The following is a 13,692-nucleotide window of genomic DNA, read 5'->3' as shown; positions in this document are numbered from 1 at the left end:
GTCACTACCCAAATGGCTAAGATATACCCCTCCTCCCTTAGGGTTGTCCTAGGTGGACTCTCAATCCACATTTTGATAAGGTGGAGACCACATGAAATGCCAACTCATCGCTTCAAACTGTTGCGGAAGCCAAATGTATATAGTGTGAATAAGTCACAACTACTATACCAAAAATTATGACAGCCACCAAATAATAAATAAGACAATAAAACAACAATAAAGGGAACACCAGAATTTACGAGGTTCGGCTAATTTTGCCTACTCCTCGGACACAACCAATATTTTATTTCACTCCAAAAATACAAGTGAAATAATACTAAAGAAGAGAAGATACAAATGCCTTAAACAGATGAGAAGGCAAATGAGAGGTGTGTTTCAATCCTAAACATTAGGCCTTCTTTTATAGGGGAAAAATCCCCTCCAAACTTAACTCCCAACCAATGTGGGACTTTGGCATTTTGCCAAACTTCAACAAATCTCCACCTTGGCAAAATTCCACATTTTCAATTCTCTCTCAATAACAAATTTTGGTTGTGTCTTCATCTTCAATCTTCAGTGTTCAACAATGTTGATCAAATCCAAACAATGTTGAAACTTGACCGCAGTCACCACCTTTGTCAGCATATCAGCAGGATTCTCTGTAGTATGAATTTTCTTCACCGTGACTCCACCTTCTTCTATGATTTCTCGTACGAAATGATACCGAACATCAATGTGCTTCGTCCTTGCATGATAAACTTGGTTCTTCGCTAATTGAATAGCACTTTGACTATCACAAAAAATTGTGATACCTTTTTGTTCAACACCAAGCTCCTTTAGCAATCCTTGAAGCCAAATTGCCTCTTTCACAGCATCTGTAATAGCCATGTACTCTGCCTCTGTTGTAGACAAAGCAACTGTTGACTGCAAAGTAGACTTCCAACTAACTGGTGCCTTTGCAAAAGTAAACACATAACCAGTAGTTGATCTTCGTTTGTCCATATCACCCGCAAAATCTGAGTCACAATATCCAACTACAGACTGATTGTCTTCCTGCTCAAAAACTAACCCGACATCTACAGTATTATGAATATACCGTAGAATCCACTTCACAGCTTGCCAATGCTCCTTCCCTGGATTGTGCATATATCTGCTAATAACTCCAACAGCTTGTGAAATGTCAGGCCTTGTGCAAACCATTGCATACATCAAGCTACCAACAACATTTGCGTATGGTACCTTTGACATATACTCTCGTTCAGCTTCATCCATTGGCGACATAGTAGTACTTAGCTTAAAATGGGAAGCAAGTGGAGTACTAACTGGCTTAGTCTTGTCATCTATGCCAAAACGTTGAAGTACTCTCTTCAAATATTCCTTTTGAGATAAACAGAGTTTCTTTGAACGTCTATCTCTAATTATCTCCATGCCAAGAATTTTCTTTGCCTCACCCAAATCCTTCATCTCGAACTCCTTCTTCAGTTGAATCTTCAACTTATCAATTTCTTCCAAATTCTTGGAAGCTATCAACATATCATCAACATATAGGAGAAGATATACAAAGGAACCATCTTTAAGCTTGTGCAAATACACACAATGATCGTATTTGCTTCTCTTGTACCCTTGCCGCAACATAAACTCGTCAAATCGCTTGTACCATTGTCTAGAAGATTGTTTCAATCCGTACAACGATTTTTCAAGTTTGCACACCATATTTTCTTTTCCAGCAACTTTGAATCCTTCTGGCTGAGTCATGTAGATTTCCTCCTCCAAGTTTCCATGTAAAAACGCAGTTTTTACATCCATCTGAACTAGTTCCAAATCCAATTGTGCTACCAAAGCCAACATAATTCTAATGGAGGAATGTTTTACAACTGGAGAAAACACTTCATTGTAATCAATTCCCTCCTTTTGAGCATATCCTTTGGCCACCAATCTTGCTTTGTAGCGAACATCTAATTGGTTAGGAAATCCTTCTTTCTTTGCAAATACCCATTTGCACCCAATTGCTTTCTTTCCCTTCGGGAGATTGGCCAATCTCCATGTATGATTCTGATGAAGGGACTGTATTTCATCATTCATGGAAATCCTCCACTTATCTTCTTCTGAACTTTGGACAGCGTCTTTATAAGTAGTAGGAACATCATCAGCTACAATTGAGGTTGCACAAGCAACCGTCTCTATGAGACGAACAGGTTTCGTTATTGTTCTTTTTGGCCTGCTGGTTGCTATTGATTCAAGTTGTTGTTGAGATTCCTGAGTTGGAATCTCCTCTACTGGCTCTCCTTCCAGAGGGTAATCTTCATTTGTTTCCTCCTCTGCTTCTTGTGTAGGAAAAATAAATTTTCCCTCAAACTCCACCTGCTTAGAAGCACCTTCATTTTGTTTGGTATCTTCTGTTACCTTATTTACCATAGCAAATTCATCAAAGGTAACATCTCTGCTGAATATTACTTTCTTTGTCATAGGACACCATAAGCGATATCCTTTGACTCCAGAAGTAATTCCCATAAAAATAGCCTTCTTTGCCCTTGGATCCAATTTTGACTCCGTCACATGATAATATGCAGTTGAGCCAAACACGTGCAAAGAGTTATAATCTACAGCAGGTTTTCCGTACCATTTTTCAAATGGTGTTTTGCCATCAATAGCAGCAGATGGTAGACGATTAATGAGGTGACATGCATATGTAATTGCCTCAGCCCAAAATTCTTTGCCCAAGCCAGCATTGGACAACATACACCGTACCTTCTCCAGCAAGGTCCGGTTCATACGTTCTGCCACTCCATTCTGTTGTGGTGTATGTCTAACAGTGAAGTGTCGGATGATGCCATCATTTTCACAGACCTTATTGAAATGATCATTTTTGTATTCACCTCCATTGTCTGTGCGAATACACTTGATTCTCCTGCCTGTCTGATTCTCCACCATCGTCTTCCATTTGAGAAAAATTCCCAACACTTCATCTTTGCTCTTCATTGTATACACCCATACTCTTCGGGAAAAATCATCAACAAAGGTTACAAAATAGTGCTTCCCACCCAATGAAGGTGTTTTGGAAGGACCCCAAACATCAGAGTGTACATAATCCAAAATGCCTTTAGTATTATGGATCGCTGTACCAAATTTAACCCTTGTCTGTTTCCCTTTAACACAATGCTCACAAAACTCCAAGTTGCAAGCCTTTACTCCTTTTAACAATCCTTGATCTGATAGAGTTTTCAAGGATTTTCCTCCAGCATGTCCCAAGCGCATGTGCCATAGCTTGGTTGCTTCTGCCTCTTTGTCGTCACTGGATGTTACTGTCGCTGTCCCAATAACTGTACTGCCACGATAGCGGTACATATTATTATTCTTCCGATTAGCCTTCATTACCACTAGTGCACCGGAGCATACTCTCATCACTCCATTTTCTGCAATGATTTTGAACCCTTTTGATTCTAGGGCTCCCACAGAGATGAGATTCTTCTTCAAATCCGGTACATATCGAACATCTATCAATGTTCTGATCATTCCATCATGGTTCCTTAATCGTATTGAACCAATGCCATATGAGGTAAGAGGGCTGTTATCCGCTGTGTGGATGACTCCATATTCTCCTTCTTGAAATTCCACGAACCAGTCCCTGTTGGGACACATATGATAGCTACAAGCCGAGTCCATCAACCATATGTCTGATGATGTTGATGACTCTGTTGTAACTAATGAGAAGTCTGAATCATCACAATCAGCTACATTTGAATCCATAATAGCCTTTCCATTGTTATGTTTGGCCTTATTCTTCAACTTCGGACAGTCTTTCTTCCAGTGCCCTTTTTCTCGACAAAAGGCACATTCATCTTTGCTGGGTCTGGATCTTGACTTGGATCTTCCCTTCTTTGTCCTCGTTTGATTTTGAGGACGACCCCTCACAAACAGTGCTTCTCCTTCTCCGCCCTTCTGTTTTTCTCGCTTTCTTTGTTCATAGCTGTACAAAGCTGAACAAACTTCTCTGAGAGAAATTTCGTCATTTCCATGGAGTAGAGTAGTTTCAAGGTGCTCGTACTCATCAGGAAGTGACGCCAACAACATTAAGGCCAAGTCACCATCATCATAAGTTGTATCCATATTTTGCAAATCTGTGACCAACTTATTGAAACTGGTGATATGTTCATTCATCGTGGTACCAGGAACATAGGTGAAGTGAAACAGTCTCTTCTTCATGTACAATTTATTTTGACTGTTTTTCTTCAAAAATTTATCCTCCAGTGCTTTCCATAATTTACTTGCAGAAGTTTCCTTTGTGTATGGATATTTCTACTCTCTAGCAAGGTAGGATCGAATGGTACCGCAAGCAACACGGTTGATAATTCTCCAATCTTCTTCTCCAATAACATCTGGTTTCTTTTCTTCAATGGCCAGATCTAACCCTTGTTGAAAAAGGACATCTAGAACCTCGCCTTGCCACATCCCAAAATGTCCGGACCCGTCAAAAATTTCTACCGCAAATTTCGCATTTGACACAATTCTTGTCATAAGCGAAGATGCCAATGATGACGTATTGTTGACACTTGATGTAGATTCTTCTTGTTTATTGTCCCCCATATTTGACACAAATATTATTTAATAGCTGACGACACAAATCAAGATTATTTCCTTTCTGATGTAGAAGATCAGACTAAGCTGCAACTACAGAGCATACTCAGACAGAACCTTGACTCAGTTACCAAGATAAATCTTTTCTGATGTGGAAGATCAGACTATGCTGCAACCACAGAGCATACTTAGACAGTACCTTGGCTCTGATACCAATTGTTGCGGAAGCCAAATGTATATAGTGTGAATAAGTCACAACTACTATACCAAAAATTATGACAGCCACCAAATAATAAATAAGACAATAAAACAACAATAAAGGGAACACCAGAATTTACGAGGTTCGGCTAATTTTGCCTACTCCTCGGACACAACCAATATTTTATTTCACTCCAAAAATACAAGTGAAATAATACTAAAGAAGAGAAGATACAAATGCCTTAAACAGATGAGAAGGCAAATGAGAGGTGTGTTTCAATCCTAAACATTAGGCCTTCTTTTATAGGGGAAAAATCCCCTCCAAACTTAACTCCCAACCAATGTGGGACTTTGGCATTTTGCCAAACTTCAACAAATCTCCACCTTGGCAAAATTCCACATTTTCAATTCTCTCTCAATAACAAATTTTGGTTGTGTCTTCATCTTCAATCTTCAGTGTTCAACAATGTTGATCAAATCCAAACAATGTTGAAACTTGACCGCAGTCACCACCTTTGTCAGCATATCAGCAGGATTCTCTGTAGTATGAATTTTCTTCACCGTGACTCCACCTTCTTCTATGATTTCTCGTACGAAATGATACCGAACATCAATGTGCTTCGTCCTTGCATGATACACTTGGTTCTTCCTTTATTTCTTCTATCACCAGTACCTCCTACCCCTCCTCCACCCCATCACCATAAACTACTACTCAGTCATCTCCCTCTGCTGCGACTACCCATCTATTTCTCCTGCGAAACCAAGTTGTAGGTTCTCCTCTTTCTTTTTCCAGTGATTTTAGCGCAAGGAAATGTGAATAGATCAAGTTGCAATTCTACTTCATAGAGGAATGCTTAAACTTTCATTTTGGCATAGTTCTTTAAGAATTTTACAGTTGATTCGCATTCTTATTAGTTTCTCAAATGATAATAATGGCTTAAAATCTTAATGAAGCTTGTAACTAAAGGTTACAAAATTTTCAAGTCAATTATTTATCCGAAAACCGATTTCCATTCTCGCTATATATATCACCATTTCTAATCAATATGTTAAGACACCCTTTAAATACAAATGAACTATGTTAATAACTCGCATGTTTTGAACGGCGGAAAACTAATTTCTTCTCATTCTTATGCGCTAGAGAATTGATATTACATTATGTTTACGCATCTTTCTGTTGTTATATTCAGAATTTGTTTTCTAAGACTTAAATAGATGATATATCAATATTTGAGTATAGTGGTATTAATAGTGATGGTGGTAGTGGATAGAAGGTGTTGGTGATAGAAGAAATTGGGGGAAGGGATAAATGAGTTTGAGGGGATGAGGAGGCATACCATATGGTGTCCACATGTTGAGCTGAGCACAATAAGAAAGGATTAGGACATACAAAGATCAAAACCCAATCCACATAGCAAGTATGTCGATATCCCTGATAATCGTTTGTGTACACATTGTGATAATAATGTACACTCCAAAGAAGCATGCAATGCTAGAATCAAGTCCAACTAGAAAAATATTGCATATATTGAGAAAAAGAAAATTGATAAACCTGGTTCTTGATTAAAAGGTGCAAGACTTCTAGATTGGGCTAAAAAATGTGATTCATCATTTTACTCAAAGAAAGGGACCCAAACTTGTTTGAGTTCCTAAATATTTTTGTAGGCTAAAGTGATGGAAAGCAAAAATTGATGGTATATTGATAGTGCTTGCTTCCGCCACATGAATGGAAAAAGAGAAAATTCTCTCTCACGGTAAGTCTACCAAAGAGGAAGTGTGGGTTTTGAAAATGGTTTGAAATGAGATATAATTATCATAGGTAAAGTTGGTAAGTCTCACTCTTATGCTATTAAAAATGTATACTATATTAAAGGTATTAAGAACAACTTGCTGAGTATCTCCCAAATGTGTGATAAAGGGAACCATGTTGTTTTCGCTTCTAGAAGTTGTATTGTCACAAATAAAAATTTAGAAACCTGGTTCTCAAGGGAAGAAGACACAAAAATATTTACAAAGCTAATATTATGTGTTCACCTAAGAATGAACTGACATGTCTTAGTACACTTGATAATGATTCATTTCTGTGGCATAAAGGGTTAGTACATGCTGGTTTCTCTCTGATAAATAAACTAATCACCAAGGACCTAGTTCTTGGTCTGCCAAAGACAAAATTCAAGGAAGATAAGGTATGTGATGCTTATGGCGGTAAGTGCATCTCGACCTCTAGAACTTCTTCTCATGTATTTATGTGGACCTATGAGAATTCAAAGTAGAGGTGGGAAGTGACATGTATTTATAATTGTTGATGACTACTCTAGGTTCATTTGGACCTTATTTCTTACAACCAAAGATGAAACATATGATATATTTGTAACTTTTGTGAAGAAACTACAAAGAAGATGGATATTCATGTAGCTAGTATTCGATCAGATTATTACATTGAATTTGAAAATGCTAGTTTTTTTTAATATTGTGTAAGACATGCCATTGATCATAACTTTTCTGCACCTAGAACTTCACAACAAAATGGTGTTATTGAAAAGAAAAATAGGACATCATGGCAAGAACCATGTTAATTGTTAATGGTCTCATTAAAATATTCTGGGTTGGAGCTATGAATATTGCATGTTACATTATTAATAGGTGCATGATTAGCCCAATAATTAAAAAGACCCCTTATAAATTGCTTAAATGCTGAAAACCCAATATAACTCATCTAAGGGTATTTGGTAGCAAGTATTTGTGTATAATAATGACAAAGATGTTCTAAGAAAGTTTGATGCTAAAAGTGATTAAGGAGTCTTTTTTGGTTATTTTCCACGTAGTAAAGCTTATAAAGTTTTTAATAAAAGAACCATATGTGTTGAAGAAAGTGTGTATGTGATTTTTGATAAACTAATTGTCACACCTCCTTTTTCCGCACCCGCAGGCGCAGGGGGAGTTTTTCCAATTAAAGGACAATCGAAACGGGATTTGTTCATTTATTTCAGAGTCGCCACTTGGGAGATTTAGGGTGTCCCAAGTCACCAATTTTAATCCCGAATCGAGGAAAATAATGACTCTATATTACAGTCTGCATACCAGAAATCCGGATAAGGAATTCTGTTAACCCGGGAGAAGGTGTTAGGCATTCCCGAGTTCCGTGGTTCTAGCACGGTCGCTCAACTGTTATATTCGGCTTGTTTATCTGATGTTTAATACAATTATGAACCATGTGCAAATTTTATCTTTTAACCACTTTATTAATTATTATTATTAGGAATGTGAACGTCGCTTAAAACATGTCTTTGGACTGCGTCACATGAAATGCACCCACAATCCGGAACATATCTTATTTGACGTTTTGGGATTTGGATTTGGGTCGCATGAAATGCACACCCCAAGTTTTAAGAAAGTAAATTATTAAACACGCGCCTAAAAGACTATCGCGTTATTATTTTAGGAAGGGCCGTGAAATTTGCTAAACGGCCCGTCCCGGAATCTAAGTATTTAATATATACATTTAGAGGGCCCCGCAGATTCTACATTTTTTGTTTGTCGAGGCTCGTCTCATTTTTATTTTTAAAGGATAAACCTATAATGACTATATTTCCTATTAAGTTCGTCTCTAAAATAAAAGAAAATCTCTTAATTATTTACATGCTTGCAGGTTATTTACAGCAGGATCCGAAACGTTTTTACAGAATAAGGAAACATGACCATGCATACGGACAGCTGATCGAATATTATGGGCCCAAATCCAGCTCATGCGGGATGGGCCAGACCTGGGCCACTGTTTATCCGAGGCGGGTCTGTTTGGTCCGTTTTGACCTGGGCTCGACCTTCATAAGGTTGAGGGGCGCGGACTTGTGCTAATTGTGATAAGGGTGTGGCTTGATAATTATAACGAGGCAGTTTATCAAAAGAGAATGAAAATTAACTAAGGCGGATAGTTTTATTCTTTGACATGCATTAAAAGAGAACGCTAATTGCAAAACACAACTAATTTTTCAAGACATAGCCTAGTATACTGCCAATCCTTTTGTCTGTTAACCTAACCAACATATGATATTAAACCATACTACCTTTTTTGTATTCACTATATGAAAGGACCAAATCCAATACCCAAACAAGATTGTAAACCATTACACACTACATAATCATCTATATAGCAACTACATGTGGACATAGATGTCTTCAAATCTTCCCTTTTGTATTCATGCTCGACTTTCAAATTACATGGACAGTATTAGTTGTGTACCTGGTATAGAGGAACAAAAGAAGAAGGAAAAGGATCAGCTGAATAGCACACAGCAAACAACAGCACAGCAGATTCACAGCAACAACACAGCAACAACACAGCAACAACGATGATGAAGCTCAGCAAAGAGTCGAACAATAAATGGGCAATCCCAGTAAACAGAGTAGGAAATAACAGCCCAGAATGTTGAATGTAACAGCAACAGAAATCCAATGACCACAAGAAAACTTGGCAAACGACAGAAAAAGCAAAGCCACGAAGACAACCTGATCAAACTGGATTCTTACACAGTTTCTTCTAGGCAATACTCATTCACAATGTTCTGAAATTTATTCCTGTTTTTTCCTTTTCCAGTTTTCTTACTCACAGACTCTCTCAAGACTCGAAAATCCACTCCCTTTTCTAATGGAAGGTCTCCTCTTTTATAGCCTAACCTTAACACTTTACAGTCTGTTTTACAACTCAAAATTGCCCCCCCCTGTTGCTTTTCCACTCACTTGTTTTAAATAACCAAGCTCCCATGAAATCCCTGACAGCCCCTCTCTCTTTTTGGTTGTTAAAGTGTACTGATCACTTGTTTATTTGTCTAAAGTATGGGCAGTAGGAACATAATCTGACAGCACATGCTGTCCAATTATTTTAATCCCTTAAAGCTAACCATACACATGCTGCCCACGGTCCAAACCAAATGGCATTGTGTTTAAAAACCAAAATCTGAATCTGCCATTATAACCTTTCCCCTAGATGTTCTTTTAATTTAATTTGAACAAAATCAACAGGCAATACAATTCAGTTCCTAATGAGACTCAAATACGATCACAGCAGAAATAAGCAATACGAATCAAGTTGTTACCATTAACGATTGAAACTAATTGACGACATATATCGACTCGACTATATTAATCGTAACACATAACAATCAATCGTTCATATAAACAACACGTATAGAGTCCCGAATGACCTCAGATAAATTTGTTCAAACACTGGGAACTTATATGAATTAAACTCGCTTGACGATTAATCTAATTGATGAACACGTATATCACAGGGTATATTCAGAACACAAACAGAAGACAATTGGCCAAATAAAAGGCCTTTAACAGAGATGGAAGAAATCCGAATGAAAAATAACAAAATAACAAACAAACACAAAGAAATATGCTGACAACTTATTTAGAAATAAAACAAAAGAAAGGAAAACTTACCGAAAATGTTTAAATCAAACAGACCCAAATCTGATTCAACTTCGAACTTTTGAGGCCGAACAAACTTTAATCAGGGTGTTCTCACATGAGAACACTTTGATTAAGGTCTATTAGACCTCAAACCCATGTCCAAACCGGCCAGATTCCCCATGTGCATGTGTTCTAAAGTCTGGATTTTCAGATCTGGATTTATGGGAGTTGTGGGTAGATTCGGACCAAACCAAGCTTGGTTTGGTCACGAGGACGGTCAGGGGGGTGTCTGGTATGAAGATGGGGTGGTTTGGCATAGATCGAGTTTTGTCTCGAATCTTCAAATCCAGATTCGAGACGATAGGAGGTGATTCGAGGTTCGTGGTTAGTGGATTCGTGTTCAGGGTGGTTGGATGCTTTAGGGGTGTGAAGGGGGTGGTCACCGGCGTTCGTGCCGCCGGGTTTTGGCGGAGGGGAAGCTAGGGCGGCTTGCTAGGGTTTGGGGTTTCAGCTTGGGGAAGGAGATGACTGAAGGGGGGGCTCGGATAGGGGGTGCGGGGTAAAGGGTCAAGTTTATATATGGAAGGGGAAGAGAGATTGGAGCCGTTAGATCAAGTGATCTGAACGGCTTAGATCTATTGGTGGGTAACAGGACGGGGTCGTTTGGTATGGGAACGGGGTCGTTTTGGTTTAGGTGAGGGGTTGGGTTAAACCGGCTAAATAGGTCGGGTCATGAGGGAACCAGGGACCGTTGGATCAATGAGGTTGGACGGCTCAGATTCAACTTGCCTGAAACGGCGTCGTTGAGGTGAGTTGGACAACCTGATCTGGACCGTTCCTTTGAATCAGATCAACGGCTTCAAATGGGGACGCCGATACGACGTCGTTTGAGTCCGTGCCTGGGCAGGCTGGGTTTGGACCGGGTCAGATCGTTGGTTTGGGCCTGTTTTTGTCTTATTTTTTGGGCCCAACTGATTTCAACTTCTTTTGTTTTCCAATTAAAAATAAAAATAAAAATAATTAATAAAACAAATGAAATTAAAACAAATAACAATATGGCATTTCAACATAATTATCATACCAAGTAAGTTAAATCACAACCTAAAACGGACGATGCACATATATTTATATTTTTTGAATTTTCTCTTAACGCCACATATATTTTTTGTATTTTTGTTTGATAAGGACTAGATGCAAAATGGACAGACTCACAAACGACTAACAACACATGTCACGGAAAGATCGAAAAATTGTACAGCGAAATCATTTGTCACTATTTTTATTTTCTTTTGGAGCGATTGCTCGTAAAGCAAAAATCACGTGCTTACAGCTGCCCCTCTTTGCACGAAGACACGAAGGGTTTTCGCGCAAAGATAAGCGAGCGATTTTTGCCCGTCCGAATACTCCGTGTGAAGCATTTTTTGAAAAAGATTTGACCGAACCTTTGCTTCAGAGGTTTCCTACATATCCTGGGCTGAAACAGGAATCAGGTCAATGTAGTTCGGGAAATTTTGGTAGCTGGGACTACCGTGTGACTGTAGTGTTTGCTGTTGTTGTGCGCTGTTGTATGCTGCTGTAGGATGCTACTGCTCAACCGATCTCCCTATTACATTGCTCTAAAAGGAAAACAAGAAGCTAAGTTAAACTGAGGATCCTGAAATTTCATCCATCTTCAACTTGTTCTTGTTGCCTTGCTTTCTTGTCGGCTAATGCTTTCCTCCGACGCCTTTATTTTGTGAACTTGGAGATGATGCTGGTCCTTCACCTTTTCTGAATGTCAGTTCTCATCACTTTGCTTGATTTGCTGGGGACACGACTTTCTTCTTTAGATCTTCCAATGGTTTCTTCAGTGGTATGGCTTTTCATCAGAATTGTTATACTGGGCATGCTACAACGTTCCCAAACTACTTCTTTTGAGACGCGTTCCTTCTTCCCTTTGAATGTGCGCTTGCTTTTGCAGTTGTCTGCTTCTTGGTGCTGGGGATTTTATTGTTTCCCGTTTGGGGATCTCTGTTGTAACCTTCTGTCTTCAGGTGGGGTGACTGATTCCAAAATCTAGAGCTGAATGTATTCCCGCATTATACTGGTGGGCGACCTAGAACTGAAATGTATTCCCGCATTATACTGGTGGGCGACCTAGAACTGAAATGTATTCCCGCATTATACTGGTGGGCGACCTAGAACTTAAAATGTATTCCCGCATTATACTGGTGGGCGACCTAGAACTTAAAATGTATTCCCGCATTATACTGGTGGGCGACCTAGAACTTAAAAGTATTCCCGCATTATACTGGTGGGCGACCTAGAACTTAAATGTATTCCCGCATTATACTGGTGGGCGACCTAGAACTTAAAAGTATTCCCGCATTATACTGGTGGGCGACCTAGAACTTAAATGTATTCCCGCATTATACTGGTGGGCGACCTAGAACTTAAAATGTATTCCCGCATTATACTGGTGGGCGACCTAGAACTTAAAAGTATTCCCGCATTATACTGGTGGGCGACCTAGAACTTAAAAGTATTCCCGCATTATACTGGTGGGCGACCTAGAACTTAAAATGTATTCCCGCATTATACTGGTGGGCGACCTAGAACTTAAAATGTATTCCCGCATTATACTGGTGGGCGACCTAGAACTTAAAAGTATTCCCGCATTATACTGGTGGGCGACCTAGAACTTAAAATGTATTCCCGCATTATACTGGTGGGCGACCTAGAACTGAAATGTATTCCCGCATTATACTGGTGGGCGACCTAGAACTTAAAAGTATTCCCGCATTATACTGGTGGGCGACCTAGAACTTAAAGGTATTCCCGCATTATACTGGTGGGCGACCTAGAACTTAAAAGTATTCCCGCATTATACTGGTGGGCGACCTAGAACTTAAAATGTATTCCCGCATTATACTGGTGGGCAACCTAGAACTTAAAAGTATTGAAACTGTTTCCCCGTTCTTCCGAGAAAATTTTCGACAATCGGCAGAAAATTTTCTGCCCCGGTTTTTGGTGACTTCCATGGCGTTGCATCTTGCTGCCCTTATCAATCCTCTGTTCCCCTGCAACAGACAAAAGGATTTGGTCAGTTTTAACCGTGGTGGTAGAGGGTGCCTTTCTGGCGAGCAACTTTTCTCTCTTCCTCTTTTCTTGCTCTTTGTTCCCATAATTGGTTGGCGGGCAAAGTTGCCTGTTGGGGGTCTCTAGCCTGCTGGGGATTGATTTTCAATTTATCCCCTTTTCTGCTTTCTTTTAAAACACATGATGTGGGAGTCTGCTTCTAACTCCCGAAACCACTCCCTTTTGGAGCCTACTTCTTCCAAAATTTCCGGGCACAATCACTGCATTGCCCGGGACCGGCCTTTAAGACTGTTTGTATTGTCCTGCACTGGATGAATTCCCCTTTGGTTCCTGGTAGTAAGCCCTTTTTAAAAAAAAATCCTTTCAAGACACATTTTAGGAAAAGAAATAAAAGATATGGAAAGGAGAAAATCTTTCTGAACCAATATTTTTTGTGGGAGGAGACAA

Source organism: Nicotiana sylvestris, chromosome 4, assembly GCF_000393655.2.
Source record: "Nicotiana sylvestris chromosome 4, ASM39365v2, whole genome shotgun sequence".
Taxonomy (NCBI): Eukaryota; Viridiplantae; Streptophyta; class Magnoliopsida; order Solanales; family Solanaceae; genus Nicotiana; species Nicotiana sylvestris.
Note: the sequence above shows the minus strand (reverse complement) of the source record.